The following is a 22,727-nucleotide window of genomic DNA, read 5'->3' on the forward strand; positions in this document are numbered from 1 at the left end:
AACCAAAAGGCCAAAAACGCAAAAACTCCTGTACCTAGAGAAGTTTCTTAGGTACAAAAATTATGAAACTCATGAATAACACTTTTAATTGAGAAACAGAATTGCCTTACAAAATGTGTGTATTTTGAGTGTTTCTCACATTCTTAGTTACGAAAATCCCAAATTACATGCGAAACTAGCTAGTTTCCTAGATACCAAAATGCCGAAACTCATGAATAACACTCTTAATTGAGAAACAGAAAAACCTTACTAAATGCGTGTATTTTGAGTGCTTTTCACATTTTTAGTTACACAAAACCTTAATTGATTGCGAAACCAGCTTTATGTGGTAAAAAAAAAAAAAAAAAAACGACATTTTCAGAAAAGTGTCTATTGAGTGTTTTTGAGCGTGATAGGCAGTAAAGCACTAAAAAGAAGGGCAATCACATTACAATGGAATAAAACCAATGTTTACCAAGAACTTGCCTTTAAGTGTTTTTGAGCTCCTTATATACCAAAACGCTAAAACGCATGCAAAACACACTTTATGGAGAAACAGAATAACATTACCAAAAACATGTATTTTGAGTGTTTTTGATCATGTTACCAATAAAACGCTTAAATACATGCTAAGAACCCTATTTGTGGGAAACGAAAGGACATTACGAGAAACGTGTATTATGAGTATTTTTAAATTCATTAAGTACCAAAAAGCTAAAAGCCACAAAAAACTCTCTATTGAGAAAAAATAAATAAATAAATAAAAAAGTACGATATTTTTTTTTTCTTTCTTATTCATCTTCACAGGTACCGAGGTGCAAAAATTTAAGCAAAATTCATGAAATTTTCTGAAATAAGAACATTATCAAAAAAGTTAATTTTAGCTTTTTTTTTCTCGACTGTCTTATGAGTGTTTTTCAGCTTGTTAGGCACCAAAACGATAAATAACATGGAAGTCACTCTATATGGGAATCAAAAATAAAATTACTGAAAACGTGTCTTTTCGGTGTTTTACGTAGAAAAACACTAAAAAGGATGCAAACCAACCAATATGAAAAAAAAAATAGAATAACATTACAAAAAAGCTATATTTTGAGTGTTTTTGAGCTTGTTACCTACAAGAAAGGTGAAAATGGATGCAAAGCACTCCCTATTGGGAAACAAAAGGACATTACGAGAAACGTGTATAATGAGTGTCTTATTATTTTCGAGCAAAAGAACTTGTGGTTCACAAGAACCACAAGGCAAAAAGCGCAAAAACTCGTGTATATAAAGAAGTTTCTTAGATACCAAAATGCTGAAACTCATGAATAACAATCTTAATTAAGAACAGAACAATCTTACCAAAAGCGTGTATTTTCAGTGTTTTCACATTCTTAGCAAAATCCCAAATAGCATGCGAAACTAGCTTTATGTGGGAAAAAAATGACGTTACCAGAAGTGTCTTTTGAGTGTTTTTGAGCGTGTTTGGCAATAAAGCACTAGAAAGCAGGGCAATCACATTACATAGGAATAAAACCAACTTTGACCAAGAACTTGCCATTATGTTTTTGAGCTCCTTACATACGAAAACGCTAAAACGCATGCAAAACACTCCTTTATGGAGAAGCAGAAAAAAAAACATTACAAAAAACATGTGTTTTAAGTGTTTTTGATCATGTTACCTATAAAAACGCTTAAATACATGCAAAGAACCCTATCTTTGGGAAACGAAAGGACATTACGAAAAACGTGTATTATGACTGTTTTGAAGTTCCTTAAGTACCAAAACGTTTAAACCCACAAATAACACTCTTTAAAGAGAAAAAAAAAAGAAAAAAAAAAATCCTGCCAAAATTCAGGGAATTTATGTGGAAAAAGAACATTATCAAAAAAGTTAATTATGTTTTTTTTTCGGATTGTTATTTACCAAACCCTAAAGTGCATCCAAAGCCACCTATATTAGGAAATTAAACGACTTTACCAGAAACATGTCTTTTCAGTGTTTTTCAGCACGTTAGGCACCAAACCGATAAATTATATGGAAGTCAGTCAATATGTGAATCCAAAACAAAATTACTGAAAACGTGTCTTTTCAGCGTTTTACGTAGAAAAAACGCTAAAACGGATGCAAAGCAACGAATATGAAGAAATAGAATAACATTACCAAAACGTGTTTTTGAGCTTTTTACCTACAAAAAAAAATGCGAAAATGGATGTAAAAGCACTCTTTATTGGGAAGAAAAAAGGACATTTAGAGAAACGTGTATAATGATTGTTTTATAGTTTCACAAGAACCACAAGACAAAAAACGCAAAAAGTTTCTTACATACCAAAATGCTAAAACTCATGAATAACACTTTTAATTGAGAAACATAACTACCTTACCAAATGTGTGTATTTTGAGTGTTTTTCACATTCTTAGCTACGAAAATCCCAAATTACATTTATACATTATTTTGTTACAATATTTTGAGTGTTTTTGATCATGTTACCTATAAAAACGCTTAAATACATGCAAAGAACCCTATGTCTGTGAAACGAAAGGACATTACGAAAATCGTGTATTATGATTGTTTTTAAGTTCCTTAAGTACCAAAAAACTAAAACCCACAAATAGAGAAAAAATAAATAACTAAAAAAATAGAATTTTCTTTTTCTTGTTATTCATCTACATAGGTATGAAGATGCCAAGATTCAGGCAAAATTCAGGGAAATTATGTAAGAAACACATTATTAAAATTTTTTTTAGCTTTTTTCTGGAATTATGTACCAAACCCAGAAGTGCATGCAAAGCCACCTATATGGGGAAATTACACGACTTTACCAGAAATCTGTCTTTTGAGAGTTTTTTCAGCAATTTCAACAATATTACTGAAAACGTGTCTTTTCAGTGATTTACGAAGAAAAACGCTAAAACGGATGCAAGCCAACCAATATGAAGAAATAGAATAACATTACCAAAAAAATATATTTTGAGTGTTTTTCAGCTTGTTACCTACAAAAAATGCGAAAATGGATGGAAAGCACTCTATATTGGGAAACAAAAGAACATTACGAGAAACGTGTATAATGAGTGTTTTATAGTTTTAAAAGAACCACGACGCAATAAACGCAAAAACTCGTGTATATAGAGAAATTTCTTACATACCAAAATTAATAAATGCATGAATAACACTTTTAATCGATAAACAGAACTACCTTACTAAATTGTGTATTTTGAGTGTTTTTCATTTTCTTAGTTACGAAAATGCCAAATTACATGAGAAACTTGCATCATTTGGGAAAAAAAAATGACATTACCAGAAAAGTGTCTTTTGAGTGTTTTTCAGCGTGATATCCAACAAAGCACTAAAAAGCAGAACTATCATATTAGATGGGAATAAAACCAACTTTTAAGAAGAATTTGCCTTTAAGTGTTTTTTAACCCCTTATATACCAAACCTTTAAAACGAATGGAAAACAAACTTTATGGAGAAACTGAATAACATTACCAAAAACATGTATTTTGAGTGTTTTTGATCATGTTATCTATAAAAACGCTTAAGTATATGCAAAGAACATTATGTTTGGGAAACAAAAGGACATTACGAGAAACTTGTATTATGAGTGTTTTTTTTAAGTTCCTTAAGTACCAAAAAGCTAAAACCCACAAATAACACTCTTTATAGACAGAAAAAAAAACTTTTTTTTTTTTTTCATCTTCATAGGTAGCAAGATGCCAAAATTCTCGCAAAATTCATGGAAATTTTGTAAAAAAAATCTTTATAAAAAAAATAATTTTAGGTTATTTTTCCGGAGTTATGTACAAACCCTGAAGTGCATGCAAATCCATCTATATGGGGAAATTACACGACTTTACCAGAAACCTTTCTTTTGAGTGTTTTCAGCAATTTCAACAATATTACTGAAAACGTGTCTTTTCAGTGATTTACTTAAAAAAAAACGCTAAAACGGATGTAAACCAACCAATAAGAAAAAATAGAATAATATTACCAAAAAGATATATTTTGATGTGTTTTTGAGCTTGTTACCTACAAAAAAAGCAAAAAATGGATGGAAAGCACTTTACATTGACAAAGTAAAGGACATTACGAGAAACGTGTATGAGTGTTTTATAGTTTGACAAGAACCACAAGGTAAAAAACTAAAAAACTCGTGTACATAAAGAAGTTTCTTACATACCAAAAAGATGAAACTCATGAATAACACTTTTAATTTTGAAACAAAAATACCTTACCAAATGTGTGTATTAGAAAAGTTTCTTACCTACCAAAATGCTGAAACTCATGAATAACACTTTTAATTAAGAAATAGAAAAACCTTATTAACGCCTGTGTTTTGAGCTTTTTTTCACATTCTTAGTTACGAAATTCCAAAATTCCATGCAAAACTAGCTTTATGTGGGAAATAAATGATATTACCAGAAAAGTGTCTTTTGAGTGTTTTGAGCGTGTTAGGCAATAAAGAACTAAAAAGCAGGGTAATAACATTACATGGGAATAAAAACAACTTTTACCAAGAACTTGCCTTTAAGTGTTTTTGAGCTCATTACATACCAAAACGCTAAAACGCATGCAAAACACCTTTTATGGAGAAAAAGAATAAAATTACCAAAAACATATATTTTATGGGTTTTGATCATGTTATCTATAAAAACGCTTAAATACGTATAAAGAACCTTATGTTTGCGAAGCGAAAGGAGAAATGTGTATTATAAGTGTTTTTAAGTTCCTTAAGTACCAAAAAGATAAAACCCACAAATAACACTCTTTATTTAGAAAAAAAAAAAAAAGTAAGAAAATAAAAAAAAAAGGATTTTTTTTTTTTTTATTCATCTTCATAGGTACCGAGATTCCAAAATTCTGGGAAAATTCAAGGCTATTATATGATAAAATAAAATTATCAAAAAAGTTAATTTTAGCTTTTTTTTTCGGATTGTTATATACCAAACCCTAAAGAGCATCCAAAGACTCCTATATGAGGAAATTAAACGACCTTACCAGAAATCTGTTTTTTGAGTGTTTTTCAGCATGTTAGGCACCAAAACGATAAATAATAAGGAACTCACCCTATATGAGAATCCAAAACAAAATTGCTGAAAACGTGTCTTTTCAGTGTTTTACGTAGAAAAACGCAAACCAAAAACCGTTGGCAAAAGGCAAAAAACACAAAAACTCGTGTATATGGAGAATGTTCCTAGATTCCAAAATGCTGAAACTCATGAATAACACTCTTAACTGAGAAACAGAACAACCTTACTAAATGCGTGTATTTTGCGTGCTTTTCACATTCTTAGTTATCAAAACCCCAAATTACATGCGAAACCACCTTTATGTGAGAAAAAAATGACATTACCAGAAAAGTGTCTTTTAAGTGTTTTTGAGCGTGATAGGCAATGAAGCACTAAAAAGCACGGCAATGAAATTACATTAGAATAACACCAATTTATACCAAAAACTTGCCTTTAAGTGTTTTTGAGCTCCTTATATAAAAAACCGCTAAAACGCATGAAAAAAAACTTTATGGAGAAACAGAATAATATTACCAAAAACATATATTTTGAGTGTTTTTGATCATGTTACCAATGAAAACGCTTAAATACATGCAAAGAACTCTATTTTTAGGAAACGAAAGGAGATTACGAGAAACGTGTATTATGAGTGTTTTTAAGTGTTTTTAAGCTAAAAGCCACAAATAACACTCTTTATTGAGAAACAATAAATAAATAAAAAAAATACGATATTTTTTTTCTTTCTTATTCATCTTCACAGGTACCGAGATGCCAAAATTCGGGCAAAATTCAGGAAATTATGTGAAATAAGAACATTATCAAAAAAGTTAAGTATAGTTTTTTTTTCGGACTATTATGTACCAAACCCCTAAAGTGCATGCAAAGCCACCTATATGGGGAAATTAAACGTCTTTGCCAGAAAACGGTCTTATGAGAGTTTTTCAGCATCTTAGGAACCAACACGATAAATAACATGGAAGTCAATCTATATGGGAATCCAAAAAAAATATTACTAAAACGTGTTTTTTCGGTGTTTTACGTAGAAAAATGCTAAAACGGATGCAAACCAACCAATATGAAGGAATAGAATAACGTTACCAAAAAGGTATATTTTGAGTGTTATTGTAAATTGTTACCTACAAAAAACGCGAAAATAGATGGAAAGCTCTCTATATTGGGAAGCAAAAGGACATTACGAGAAACGTGTATAATGAGTGTCTTATAGTTTCACAAGAACTACAAGGCAAAAAACGCAAAAACTCGTGTATATAGAGAAGTTTCTTACATTCCAAAATGCTGAAACTCTGGAACAACACTTTTAATTGAGAAACAGAACAATCTTACTAAATGCGTGTATTTTGAGTGCTTTTCACATCCTTAGTTACCAAAACCCCAAATTGCATGCGAAACCAGCTTTATGTGGGAAAAAAATGACATTACCAGAAAAATGTCTTTTGAGTGTTTTTGAGCGTGTTAGACAATAAAGCACTAAAAAGCAGGGAAATCACATTACATTGAAATAAAACCAATTTTTAACAAGAACTTGCTTTTAAGTGTATTTGAGCTCCTTATATACCAAAACACTAAAATGCATGCAAAATACACTTTAGGGTGAAACAGAATAACATTACCAAAAACATGTATTTTGAGTTTTTTTGATCATGTTACCAATAAAAACGCTTAAATACATGCAAAGAACCCTATTTTTGGGAAACGAAAGGACATTACGAGAAACGTGTATTATGAGTGTTTTTAAGTGCATTAAGTACGAAAATGCTAAATGCCACAAATTACACTCTTTATTGAGAAAAAATAAATAAATAAATAAAAAAATACGATATTTTTTTTCATTCTTATTTATCTTCTCAGGTAAGGAGGTGCCAAAATTCGGGCAAAGTTCAGGAAATTATATATAATAAGAACATTATCAAAAAAGTTACATTTAGCTTTTTTTTCGGACTGTTATGTACCAAACCCCTAAATTGCATGCAAAGCCACCTATATGGGGAAATTGAACGTCTTTGCCAGATAACTGACTTATGAGGGTTTTTCAGCATGTTAGGAACCAACATGATAAAACACAAGGAAGTCAATCTATATGGGAATCCAAAAATAAATTACTGAAAACGCGTCTTTTCGGTGTTTTACGTAGAAAACGCTAAAACGGATGCAAACCAACCAAAATGAAGAAATAGAATAACATTACCAAAAAGGTATATTTTGAGTGTTTTTGATATTATTACCTACAAAAAACACGATAATGGATGGAAAGCACTCTATATTGGGAGGCAAAAGGCACCAAAAAGCATTTTAGGCACCAAAACGATAAATAATATGAAAGTCACTCTATATGGAAATCCAAAGCAATATTACTCGAAACGTGTCTTTTAAAAGATTTACGTAGAAAAACGCTAAAACAGATGCAAACCAACCAATATGAAGAAATAGAATAACATTACCAAAACATATATTTTGTGTGTTCTTCAGCTTGTTACATAAAAAAAATGCGAAAATGTATGCAAAGCACTCTATATAAGTAAAAAAAAAAAAAAAAAAGGACATAACGAGAAACGTGTATAATGAGTGTTTTATAGTTTCACCAGAATCACAAGCCAAAAAACGCAAAAACTCGACTATATGGAGAAGTTTCTAAGATACCAAAATACTGAAACTCATGAATAACACTCTTAATCAAGAAACAGAACAACCTTACTAAATGCGTGTATTTTGAGTGTTATTTTACATTCTTAGTTACCAAAACCCCAAATTCCATGCGAAACTAGCTTTATGTAGGAAAAAAAATGACATTATCAGAAAAGTGTCTTTGAGTGTTTTTGAGCGTGTTAGGCAATAATGCACTAAAAAGCAGGGCAATCACATTACATGGGAATAAAACCAACTTTTACGAAAAACTTGCCTTTTAGTGTTTTTGACACGCATTTAGTAAGGTTGCTCTGTTTCTCAATTAAGAGTGTTATTCAAGAGTTTCAGCATATACACGAGTTTTTGTGTTTTTTGCCTTGTGGTTTTTTTGAATTATAAAACATTCATTATACACTTTTTTTTCGCAATGTCCCTTTGTTTCCCAATATAGAGTGCTTTGTATCAATTTTCGCGTTTTTTTTTTTTTTTGTAGGAAACAAGCACAAAAACACTCAAAATATACATTTTTGGTAATGTTATTCTGCTTCTTGATATTGGTTGGTTTGTATCAGTTTTAAAGTTTTTCTACGTAAAACACTGAGAAGACACGTTTTCAGTAATTTTCTTTTGGATTCCCACATAGAGTGAGTTCCTTATTATTTATCGTTTTGGTGCCTAATATGCTGAAAAACACTGAAAAAACATATTTCTTGTTAGATCTTTTATTTCCTCATATGGGAGGCTTTGCATGTCTTTTAAGTGTTTGTGAGCGTGTTATGCAATGAAGCCCTAAATGCCAGGGCAATCACATTACATGGGAATAAAACCAAATTTTACCAAGAACTTACCTTTAAGTGTTTTTGAGCTCCTTACGTATCAAAACGCTAAAACGCATGCAAAATACATTTTATAGAGAAACAGAATAACATTACAAAATACATGTATTTTGAGTGTTTTTGATCATGTTATGTATAAAAACGCTTAAATACATGTAAAGAACCTTATTTTTGGGAAACTAAAGAACATTACGAGAAACGTGTATTATGAGTGATTTTTAATTTCCTTCAGTACCAAAAAGCTAAAATAAATAAATAAAAAAATGGGATTTTTTTTTTTTTTTTTTGTTATTCATCTTCATAGGTACCGAGATGCTAAAATTCTGCCAAAATTCACGGAAATTATGTGGAAAAAAGAATATTATCATAGAAGTTAATTATAGCTTTTTTTTTCGGATTGTTATGTACCAAACCCTAAAATGCATGCAAAGCCACCTATATAAGGAAGTTAAAGGACTTTACCAGAAACCTGTCTTTTCAGTGTTTTTCAGCATGTTAGGCACCAAAACGATAAATAATATGGAAGTCAGTCAATATGTGTATCCAAAAGAAAATTACTGAAAACGTGTCTTTTCAGTGTTTTACGTAGAAAAACGCTAAAGTGGATACAAACCATCCTATATGAAGAAATAGAATAACATTACCAAAAAGATATATTTTGAATGTTTTTGAGCTTGTTACCTACAAAAAATGCAAAAAATCCATGTAAAGCACTCTATATTAGGAAACAAAAGGACATTACGAGAAACGTGTATAATGAGTGTTTTATAGTTTTAAAAGAATCACAAGGCAATAAACGCAAAAACTCGTGTATATAGAGAATTTTTTTACATACCAAAATGAATAAATGCATGAAAAACACTTTTAATCGATTAACAGAACTACCTTACCAAATTGAGTATTTTGAGTGTTTTTCACATTCTTAGTTACGAAAATGCCAAATTACATGCGAAACTACCATCATTTGGGAAAAAAAATGACATTACAAGAAAAGTGTCTTTTGAGAGTTTTTCAGCGTGATATGCAACAAAGCACTAAAAAGCAGAACGATCACATTACATGGGAATAAAACCAACTTTTACGAAGAATTTGCCTTTAAGTGTTTTTTAACCTCTTATATACCAAACCGCTAAAACGCATGCAAAACAAACTTTATGGAGTAACAGAATAACTTTACCAAAAACATGTATTTTCAGTGTTTTTTGATCATGTTACCTATAAAAACGCTAAAGTACATGCAAAGAACATTATGTTTGGGAAGCAAAATGACATTACAAGAAACGTGTATTATGAGTGTTTTTTTTTTAAGTTCCTTAAGTACCAAAAAAAGCTAAAACCCACAAAAACACTCTTTATTTAGAAAATTAAAAAAAATAAAAATAAATAAAATAAATAGGATTTTTTTTTTTTTTTTGTAATTCATATTCATAGGTACCGAGATGCCAAAATTCTGAGAAAATTCAGGGCAATTATGTGATAAAAGAATATTATCAAAAAAGTTAATTTCAGCTTTTTTTCCTCGAACTGTTATGTACCAAACCCTAAAGTGCATGCAAAGCCTCCTATATGAGGAAATTAAACGACCTTAAAAGAAATCTGTCTTTTGAGTGTTTTTCAGAATTTTAGGCACCAAAACGATAAATAAATAACTCACTTTATATGGGATTCACATTTATATGGGAAAAATAAATACTGAAAACGTGTCTTCTCAGTGTTTTACGTAGAAAAACGCTAAAACGAAGGGAAACTAACCAATATAAAAAAATTTAAAAAACATTACCAAAAAGGTATATTTTGAGTGTTTTTGAGCTTATTACCTACAAAAAAAACGCAAAAAATTGATGCAAAGCACTCTATATATAGGAAATAATACAAGAAAAGACATTGCAAGAAAAGTATATAATGAGTGTTTTATAGTTCAAAAGAACCAAAAGGCAAAAAACGTAAAAACTTGCGGATATGGAGAAGTTTCTTAGATACCAAAATGCTTAAACTCATGAATAACATTCCTAATTGAGAAACAGAACAACCTTACTAAATGCGTGTATTTTGAGAGCTTTTCACATTCTTAGTTACCAAAACCCCAAATTGCATGCGAAACCAGCTTTATGTGAGAAAAAAATGACATTACGAGAAAAATGTCTTTTGAGTGTTTTTGAGCCTGATAGGCAATAAAGCACTAAAAAGCAGGGCAATCACATTACATTTCAATAAAACCAATTTTTATCAAGAATTTGCCTTTAAGTGTTTTTGAGCTCCTTATACTAAACCGCTAAAACGCATGCAAAACAAACTTTATGGAGAACCAGAATAATATTACCAAAAAGATGTATTTTGAGTGTTTTTGATCATGTTATCTATAAAAACGCTTAAATACATGCAAAGAACCTTATGTTTGGGAAACGTAAGGAAATTACGAGAAACGTATATTATGAGTGTTTTTAAGTTCCTTAACTACCAAAAAGCTAAAACCCACAAATAACAGTCGTTATTTAGAAAAAAAAATGAAAGGCTTTTGTTTTCTTTTTTTTTTGTTATTCACCTTCATAGGTACCGAGATGCCAAAATTAAGGGAAAAATTAGGGCAATTATATGATAAGAGAATATTATAAAAAAAAAAGTTGATATTAGCTTTTTTTCGGACTGATATGTACCAAACACTAAAGTGCACTCAAAGCCTCCCATTTGAGGAAATTAAACGACCTTACCAGAAATATGTGTTTTGAGTGTTTTTCAGCATGTTAGGCACCAAAACGATAAATAATATGGAACTCACTCTATATGGCAAACCAAAACAAAATTACTGGAAACATGTCTTCTCAGTGTTTTACGTAGAAAAACGCTAAAACGGATGGAAACCAACAAATATCAAGAAGTTGAAAAACATTACCAAAAAGGTATATTTTGAGTGTTTTCGAGGTTGTTACCTAAAAAAAAAAAAACGCGAAAATTGATACAAAGCACTCTATAATGGAAAACAAAGGGACATTGCGAGAAAAGTGTATAATGAATGTTTTATAGTTTAAAAGAACCACAAGGCAAAAAACGCAAAAATTCGTGTATATGGAGAAGTTTCCTAGATACCAAAATGCTGAAACTCCTGAATAACACTCTTAATTGAGAAACAGAACAACTTTACTAAATGCGTGTATTTTGAGTGCTTTTCACATTCTTAGTTACCAATATCCCAAATTGCATGCGAAACCAGCTTTATGTGGGAAAAAAAATGACATTACCAGAAAAGTGTCTTTTGAGTGTTTTTGAGCTTGATAGGCAATAAAGCACTAAAAACCATGGGAATCACTTTACATGGCAATAAAATCAAGTTTTACCAAGAACTTGCCTTTAAGTGTTTTGAGCTCCTTATATACCAAAACGCTAAAACGCATGCAAAACACACTTTATGGAGAAAGAGAATAGCATTACCAAAAAACATATATTTTGAGTGTTTTTGATATTGTTACCAATAAAAACGCTTAAAAAAAAAATAAATAAAAAATAAAAAAATACGATATTTTTTTCTTTGTTTTTCATCTTCACAGGTACCGAGATGCCATAATTTGGACAAAATTCAGGAAATTATGTGAAATAAGAACATTATCAAAAAAGTTAAATTTAGCTTTTTTTTTTCCTACTGTTATGTACCAAACCCTAAAGTGCATGCAAAGCCACCTATATGGGGAAATTAAACGTCTTTGCCAGAAAACTTTGTTATGAGTGTTTTTCAACTTGTTAGGCACCATAACGGTAAATAACGTGCAAGTCACTCTATATGGGAATCTAAAACAAAATTACTGAAAACGTGTCTTTTCGGTGTTTTACGTAGAAAAACGCTAAAACGGATGCAAACCAACCAATAGGAAGAAATAAAATAACATTACCAAAAAGGTACATTTTGAGTGTTTTTGACCTTGTTACCTACAAAAAACGCGAAAATTGATGCAAAGCACTCCCTATTGTGAAACAAAAAGACATTACGAGAAACGTGTATAATGAGTGTTTTATCATTTTTGAGCAAAAGAACTTGTGGTTCACAAGAACCACAAGGCAAAAAACGCAAAAACTCGTGTATATAAAGAAGTTTCTTGGATACCAAAATGCTTAAACTCTTTAATAACAATATTAATTGAGAAACAGAACAACCTTACCAAATGCGTGTATTTTGAGTGTTTTTCACATTCATAGTTAGAAAAACCCGAAAGAGCACGCGAAACTATGTTGGAAAAAAAATAACATTACTAGAAGTGTCTTTTGAATGTTTTTGAGCGTGTTAGACAATAAATCACACAAAAAAAAAAAAAACAGGGCAATCACATTACATGGGAATAAAACCAACTTTTAGCAAGAACTTGCCTTGAAGTATTTTTGACCTCCTTACAAACCAAAACGCTAAAACACATGCAAAAAACTCCTTTATGGAGATGCAGAATAACATTACTAAAAACATGTGTTTTAAGTGTTTTTGATCATGTTACCTACAAAAACGCTTAAATACATGCAAAGAACCCTATGTTTGGGAAACGAAAGGACATTACGAGAAACGTGTATTAGGACCGTTTTTAAGTTCCTTAAGTACCAAAACGTTAAAAACCCACAAATAACACTCTTTATAGAGAAAAAAAATAAAAATAGCTTTTTTTATATTGATTTTCATTGGTACCAAGATGCCAATATTCTGCCAAAATTCAGGGAATTTATCAGGAAAAAAGAACATTATCAAAAAAAGGTTATTATAGCTCTTCTTCGGATTTTTATGTACCAAACTCTAAAGTGCATGCCACCTATATAAGGAAGTTAAACGACTTTACCAGAAACCTGTCTTTTCAGTGTTTTTCAGCATGTTAGGCACCAAAACGATAAATAATATGGAAGTCAGTCAATATGTGAATCCGAAACAAAATTACTCAAGACGTGTCTTTTCATTGTTTTACGTAGAAAAACGCTAAAACGGATGCAAACCAACAAATATGATGAAATAGAATAACACTACCAAAAAGTGTTTTTGAGCTTTTTACCTACAAAAAACGAGCAAATATTTGGAAAGCACTCTATATTGGGAAGCAAAAGGACATTTAGAGAAACGTGTATAATGATTGTTTTATAGCTTCACAAGAACCTCAAGACAAAAAAACGCAAAAACTCCTGTATATAGAGAAGTTTCTTATATACCAAAACGCTAAAACTCATGAATAACACTTTTAATTGAGAAACAGAACTACCTTACCAAATGTGTGTATTTTGAGTGTTTTTCACATTCTTAGTTACGAAAATCCCAAATTACATGTGAAACTAGCTTTATGTGGGAAAAAAATGACATTATCTGAAAAGTCTCTTGAGTGTTTTTGAGCGTGATATGTAACAAAGCACTAAAAAGCAGAATAATCACATTAAATAGGAATAAAACCCACTTTTACGAAGAAGTTGCCTTTAAGTGTTTTTAACTCCTTACATACCAAAACGCAAAAACGCATGGAAAACACCCTTTATGGAGAAACAGAATAACATTACCAAAACATGTGTTTTTTTTGTTTTTGATCATGTTACCTATAAAAACGCTTAAATATATGCAAAGAACCCTATGTCTGTGAAACGAAAGGACATTACGAAAATCGTGTATTATGATTATTTTTAAGTTCCTTAAGTACCAAAAAAATAAAACCCACAAATAGAGAAAAAATAAATAACTAAAAAAAATAGATTTTTTTTTATTCATCTATATAGGTATGAAGATGCCAAAATTCAGGCAAAATTCAGCGAAATTATGTAAAAAAAAACATTATAAAAAAAATTTTTACTTTTTTTCCGGAATTATGTACAAAACCCAGAAGTGCATGCAAAAACACCTATATGGGGAAATTACACGACTTTACCAGAAATCTGTCTTTTGAGTGTTTTTCAGCAATTTCAACAATATTACTGAAAACGTGTCCTTTCAGTGATTTACGAAGAAAAACGCTAAAACGGATGCAAACCAACCAATATGAAGAAATAGAATAACATTACCAAAAAGATATATTTTGAGAGTTTTTCAGCTTGTTATCTACAAAAAATGCGAAAATGGATGGAAAGCACTCTATATTGGGAAACAAAAGAACATTACGAGAAACATGTATAATGAGTGTTTTATAATTTCACAGCAACCACAAGGCAAAAAATGCAAAAACTCGTGTATATAGAGAAGTTTCTTACATACCAAAATGTTGAAATGCATGAAAGACAGGACTACCTTACCAAGTGTGTGTATTTTGAGTGTTTTTCACATTATTAGTTATAAAAATCCCAAATTACATGCGAAACTAGCTTTCTGTGGGAAAAAAATGATATTACCAGAAAAGTGTGTTTTGAGTGCTTTTGAGCGTGATGTGCAACAAAGCACTAAAAAGCAGAACAATCACCTTACATGGGAATAAAACCAACTTTTACGAAGAACTTGCCTTTAAGTGTTTTTTTAACTCCTTACATACCAAAACGCTAAAACGCATGCTAAACAACCTTTATTGAGAAACATTACCAAAAACATGTATTTTGAGTGTTTTTGATCATGTTATTTATAAAAACGCTTAAATACATGCAAAGAACCTTATGTTTGGGAAACGAAAGTACATTACGAGAAACGTGTATTATGTGTTTTTAAGTTCCTTAAGTACCAAAAAAGCTAAAACTCACAATTAACACTATAGAGAAATAAAATAAAATAAAATATTTTTTTTTTTATTCATCTTCATAGGTACTAAGATGCCCAAATTCTGGCAATATTCTTTGGGAATCGAAAACAAAATGACTGAAAACGTGTCTTTTCGTTGTTTTACGTAGAAAAACGGTAAAACGGATGCAAACCAACCAATATGAAGAAATAGAATAACGTTTCTAAAAAGGTATATTTTGAGTGTTTTTGATCATTTTACCTACAAAAACGCGAAAATTGGTGGAAGGCACTCTATATTGGGAAGCAAGAAGACATTGCAAGAAAAGTGTATAATGAGTGTTTTATAGTTCAAAAGAACCACAAAGCAAACAACGCAAAAACTCGCGTATATGGAGAGATTTCCTACATACCAAAATGCTGAAACTTATGAATAACACTCTTAATTGAGAAACAGAACAACCTTACTAAATGCGTGGATTTTAAGTGCTTTTCACATTCTTAGTTACCAAAAACCCCAAATTACATGCGAAAATAGCTTTGTGGGGTAAAAAAAATGAATTTACCAGAAAAGTGTCTTTTGAGTGTTTTTCAGCGTGATAGGTAATAAACCACTCAAAAGCAGGGCAATCACATTACATTGGAATAAAATCATTTTTTACCAAGAACTTGCCATAAGTGTTTTTGAGCTCCTTATATACAAAACTGCTAAAACGCATGCAAAATACACTTTTGGAGAAACAGAATAACATTACCAAAACCTAGTATTTTGAGTATTTTTAATCATGTTATCTATAAAAACGCTTAAATACATGCAAAGAACCTTTTGTTTGGGAAACGAAAGGACATTACAAGAAACGCGTATTATGAGTGTTTTTAAGTTCCTTAAGTACCAAAAAGGTAAATCCTATAAATAACACTCTTCATTGAGAAAAAAAATAAATAAATAAATAAAAAAATAGGATTTTTTTTTATTTATCTTCATAGGTACCGAGATGCCAAAATTCTGGTAAAAATTCAGCGCAATTATATGATAAAAGAATATTATCAATAAAGTTAATTTTAGCTTTTTTTGGGGGGAATGTTATGTACCAAACACTAAAGTGCATGCAAAGCCTCCTATATGAGGAAATTAAACGACCTTATCAGAAATCTCTCTTTTGAGTGTTCTTCAGCATGTTAGCACCAAAACAATAAATAATAAGGAACTCACTCTATATGGGAATTCAAAAAAGAATTACTGAAAACGTGTCTTCTCAGCGTTTTACGTAGAAAAACGCTAAAACGTATGCAAACAAACCAATATAAAGAAATAGAAAATCATTACAAAAAAGGTATATTTTGAGTGTTTTTGAGCTTGTTACCTATAAAAAAAAACAAGAAAATTGATGCAAAGCACTCTATAATGGGAAAGAAAAGAACATTGCAAGAAAAGTGTATAATGAGTGTTTAATAGTTCAAAAGAACCACAAGGCAAAAAATGCAAAAACTAGTGTATATGAAGAAGTTTCCTAGATACCAAAATGCTGAAACTCATGAACAACACTCTTAATTGAGAAACAGAACAATCTTACTAAAAGTTTGTATTTTGAGTGCTTTTCACATTCTTAGTTACCAAAACCCCAAATTCCATGCGAAACCAGCTTTATGTGGGAAAAAAATAACATTACCAGAAAAATGTCTGTTGAGTGTTTTTGAGCGTGTTAGGTAATAAAGCACTAAAAAGCAGGGCAATGACATAACATTGGAATAAAACCAATTTTTAATAAGAACTTGCTTATAAGTGTTTTTGAGCTCCTTATATACCAAAACACTAAAACGCATGCAAAATACACTTTATTGTGAAACAGAATAACATTACCAAAAACATGTTTTTTGAGTGTTTTTTGAGTGTGCATGCAAAGCCACCTATATGGAAAAATTAAACCTCTTTGCCAAAAAACTGTCTTATGAGTGTTTTTCAGCATGTTAGGAACCAACACGATAAAACCCAAGGAAGTCAATCTATATGGGAATCCAACACACAATTACTGAAAACGTGTCTTTTCGGAGTTTTACGTACAATAACGCTAAAACGGATGTAAACCAACCAAAATGAAGATATAGAATAACATTACCAAAAAGGTATATTTTGAGTGTTTTTGAAATTGTTACCTACAAAAAACGTGAAAATGGATGGAAAGCACTCTATATTGGGAAGCAAAAGGACATTACGAGAAACGTGCATAATAAGTGTTTTATAGTTTCACAAGAACCACAAGGCAAAAAACGCAAAAACTCGTGTATATAATGAAGTTTCTTACATTCCAAAATGCTGAAACTCATGAATAAGACTTTTCTTTGAGAAACAGAACTATCTTACCAAATGTGAGTATATTGAGTGTTTTTCACATTCTTAGTTACGAAAATCGGAAATTACAAGTGAAATTAGTTTTATGTGGGAAAAAAATGACATTACCAGAAAAGTTTCTTGTGAATGTTTTAGAGCGTGATATACAACAAAGCACTAAAAAGCAGAACAATCACATTACGTGGGAATAAAACCAACTTTTACCAAAAATATGCCTTTAAGTGTTTTTAACTCCTTATATAACAAAACGCTAAAACGCATGCAAAACACCCTTTATGGAAAAACAAAATAACATTACCAAAAGCATGAATTTTAAGTGTTTTTGATCATGTTACCTATAAAAACGCTAAAATACATGCAAAGAACCCTATGTTTGTGAAACGAAAGGATATTTCGAAAATTGTGTATTATGAGAGTTTTTAGGTTCCTTAAGTACCAAAAAGCTAAAACACACAAATAACACTCTTTATAGAGAAAAAAAATAAAATAAATGAATACAAAATTTTTTTTTTTGTTACTCATCTTCATAAGTACCGAGATGCCAAAATTCTGGCAAAATTCAGGGAAATTAGGTAAAGAAAAAAAATAATAATAATTTTAGCTTTTTTCCAGAGTTATGTACCAAACCCTAAGGTGCATGCAAAGCCACTTATATGGGAAAATTACACAATTTTACCAGAAACCTGTACCAGAATTAATTTCAACAAAATTACTGAAAACGAGTCTTTTCAGAGATTTACGAAGAAAAAGCTAAAACAGATGCAAACCAACCAATGTGAAGAAATAGAATAACATTACCAAAAAGATATATTTTGAGTGTTTTTATGCTTGTTATCTACAAAAAATGCAAAAATGGATGGAAAACACTCTATATTAGGAAATAAAAGAACATTACGAGAAACGTGTATAATTAGTGTTTTATAGTTTAACAAGAACCACAAGGCAATAAACGCAAAAACTTGTGTATATAGAGAAGTGTCTTACATACAAAAATGATGAAATGCATGAAAAAGACTTTTAATCGAGAAACAGAACTACCCTACCAAATTTTGTATTTTGAGTGTTTTTCACATTCATAGTTACGAAATTGCCAAATTACATGCGAAACAAGCTTTATGTGGGAAAAAAATGACATTACCAGAAAAATGTCTTTTGAGTGTTTTTGAGCGTGATGCAACAAAGCACTAAAAAGCAGAAAAATCACATTACTTGGGAATAAAACCAACTTTTACGAAGAACTTGCCTTTAAGTGTTTTTTTAACTCCTTACATACCAAAACGCTAAAACGCATGTAAAAACACCCTTTATGGAGAAACAGAATAACATTACCAAAAATATGTATTTTGAGTGTTTTTGATCATGTTACCTATAAAAACACTTAAATACATGTAAAGAACCCCATGTTTGTATAAGAAAAGGACATTACGAAAATCATGTATTATGAGTGTTTTTAAGTTCCTTAAGTACCAAAAAACTAAAACTCACAAATAATCCTTTATAGAGAAAAAAAAATTGTTATTCATCTTCATAGGTACCGAGATACCAAATTCTGGAAAAATGCAGGGAAATTTTGTAAAAAAAAATCATTATGAAAAAAATAATCTTAGCTTTTTTTCCGGAGTTATGTTCGAAACCCTGAAGTGCATGCAAAGCCACCTATATGGAGAAATTACTCGAATTAACAAGAAACCTGTCTTTTGAGTGTTTTTTTCAGTAATTTCAACAATATTACTGAAAACGTGTCTTTTCAGTGATTTATGTAGAAAAACGCTAAAACGGATGCAAACCAACCAATATGAAGAATTAGAATAACATTACCAAAAAGATATATTTTTATGTGTTTTTGAGCTTGTTACCAACAACAAATTTCGAAAATGGATGAAACGCACTCTATATTAGGAAAGAAAAAGGCATTACAAGAAATGTGTATAATGAGTGTTTTATAGTTTCACAAGAACCACAAGGCAAAAAAACTCAAAAACTCGTGTACATAAAGAAGTTTCTTACACACCAAAATGCTGAAACTCATGAATAACACTTTTAATTGAGAAACAGAACTACCTTACCAAATGTGTGTATTAGAAAAGTTTCTTACATACCAAAATACTGAAGCTCATGAATAACACTTTTAATTAAAAAACAGAACAACCTTACTAAATGCCTGTATTTTGAGTGTTTTTCACATTTTTTGTTACCAAAACCCCAAATTCCATGCGGGAAAAAAAATAATATTACCAGAAAATGCCTTTCGAGTGTTTTTGAGAGTGTTAGGCAATAAACCACTAAAAAGCAGGGCAATCACATTACATGGGAATAAAACCAACTTTTACCAAGAACTTGCTTTTAGGTGTTTTTGAGCTCATTACATACCAAAAGGCTAAAATGCATGCAAAACACCTTTTATGGACAAAAAGAATAACATTACCAAAAATATGTATTTAAATACATGCAAAGAACCTTATGTTTGGGAAACGAAAGGACATTACGAGAAATATGTATTATGAGTGTTTTTAAGTTCTTTAAGTATTAAAAAGCTAAAACCCACAAATAACTCTCTTTATTTAGAAAAACTAAATAAATAAAATAAAAAAATAGGATTTTTTTTTTTGTTAATCATCTTCATAGATACCGAGATGCCAAAATTCTGGGGAAATTCCGGGCTATTATATGATAAAAGAAAATTATCAAAAAAGTTAATTTTAGTTGTTTTTTTTTTCGGACTGGTATATACCAAACCCTAAAGTGCATGCAAAGCCTCCTATATGAGGAAATTAAAGGAACTTAAAAGAAATCTGTCTTTTGAGTGTTTTTCAGAATGTTAGGCACCAAAAAGATAAATAAATCAGGAACTCACTTTATATGGGAATCCAAAACAAAATTACTGAAAACGTGTCTTCCCAGTGTTTTACGTAGAAAAACGCTAAAATGGATGCAAACCAACCAATATCAAGAAATAGAACAAACATTACTAAAAAGGTATATTTTGAGTGTTTTTTGAGCTTGTTACCTACAAAAAAATGCTAAAATTGATACAAAGCACTCTATATTGGGAAACAGAAGGACATTGGGAAAAAAGTGTATAATGAGTGCATTATAGTTCAAAAGAACCATAAGGCAAAAAACCCAAAAACACGTGTATATGGAAAAGTTTCCTAGATACCAAAATGATGAAACTCATGAATAACACTCTTAATTGAGAAACAGAACAACCTTACCAAATTCGTGTGTTTTGAGTGTTTTTCATATTCTTAGTTACTAAAAACGCCAATTTCATGCGAAACCAGATTTATATGGGAAAACATGACATTTCTAGAAAAATGTCCTTTGAATGTTTTTGAGCGAGATAGGCAATAAAGCACTAAAAAGCAGGGCAATCACTTTTCATTGGAATAAAACCAATTTTTACGAAGAACTTGCCTTATATACAAAACCGCTAAAACGCATGCAAAACAAACTTTATGGAGAAACAGAATAACATTAACAAAAACATGTAATTTGGGTGTTTTTTATCATGTTATCTCTAAAAAACGCTTAAATACATGCAAAGAACATTATGTTTGGGAAACAGAAGGACATTACGAAAAACGTGGATTATGAGTGTTTTTTTTTAAGTTCCCTAAGTATCAAAAAGCTAAAACCCACAAATAACACTCTTTATTTAGAAAAAAAAAAAATTTTTTTATTTTCATCTTCATAGGTACCGAGATGCCAAAATTCTGGGAAAATTCAGGAAAATTTTATGAACCAAAGAATATTATCAAAAAAGTTAATTTTACCTTTTTTTTCGGAATGTTATGTACCAAACCCTAAAGTGCATGCAAATTCTCCTATATGAGGAAATTAAACGACCTTACCAGAAATCTGTCTTTTGAGTGATTTTCAGCATGTTAGGCACCAAAACGATAAATAATAAGGAACTCACTCTATATGGGAATGCAAAACAAAATTACTGAAAATGTATCTTCTCAGTGTTTTACGTAGAAAAACGCAAAAACTCGTATATAAAGAAGTTTCTTAGATACAAAAATGCTGAAACTCATGAATAACAATCTTAATTAAGAAACAGAACAACCTTAGCAAATGCATGTATTTTGAGTGTTTCTCATATTCCTAGTTAGCAATACCCTAAATAGCATGCGAACCTAGCTTTATGAGGGAAAAAAATGACATTACGAGAAGTGTGTTTTAATTGTTTTTAAGCATGTTAGGCAATGAAGTACTAAATAGCAGGGCAATCACATTACATAGGAATAAAACCAATTTTTACCAAGAACTTGCCAATATGTGTTTTTGAGCTCCTCACATAACAAACGGCTAAAACGCATGGAAAACAAACTTTATGGAGAAACAGAATAACATTACCAAAAACATGTATTTTGAGTGTTTTTGATAATGTTATCTATAAAAACGCTTAAATACATGCAAAGAACTTTATGTTTGGGAAACATAAGGACATTACGAGAAACGTGTATTATGAGTGTTCTTAAGTTCCTTAAGTAATAAAAAGCTAAAACCCAGAAATAACACTCGTTATTTAGAAAAAAAAATAAAATAAAAAAATAAATAAAAGGACTTTTTTTTTTTTTTTTTGTTATTTACCTTCATAGGTACCGAGATGCCAAAGTTCTGGGAAAAATTAAGGCAATTATATGATAAGAGAATATTATGAAAAAAGTTGATATTAGCTTTTTTTCGGACTGTTATGTACCAAACAGTAAAGTACATGCAAAGCCTCCTATATGAGGAAATTAAACGACCTTACTAGAAATCAGTGTTTTGATTGTTTTTCAGCATGTTAGGCACCAAAACAATCAATAATAAGGAACTCTCTCTATATGGCAAACCAAAACAAAATTACTGAAAACGTGTCTTCTCAGTGTTTTACGTAGAAAGACGCTAAAAAGAATGCAAACCAACCAATATCAAAAAGTAGAAAAACATTGTTTTTCTACTTTTTGAGTGTTTTTGAGCTTGTTACCTATAAAAAAAACGCGAAAATTTATAAAAAAGCACTTTATATTGGGAAACAAAAGGACATTGCGAGAAAAGTGTATAATTAATGTTTTATAGTTCAAAAGAACGAAAAGGCAAAAAACGCAAAAACTCGTGTATATGGAGAAGTTACCTAGATACCAAAATGCTGAAACTCATGAATAACACTCTTAATTGAGAAAGAGAACAACTTTACTAAATGCGTGTATTTTGAGTGCTTTTCACATTCTTAGTTACCAAAATGCCAAATTGCATGGGAAACCAGCTTTATGTGGGAAAAAATGACATTAC

The sequence above is a fragment of the Scylla paramamosain genome, chromosome 37 (assembly GCF_035594125.1).
Source record: "Scylla paramamosain isolate STU-SP2022 chromosome 37, ASM3559412v1, whole genome shotgun sequence".
NCBI classification, from domain to species: Eukaryota; Metazoa; Arthropoda; class Malacostraca; order Decapoda; family Portunidae; genus Scylla; species Scylla paramamosain.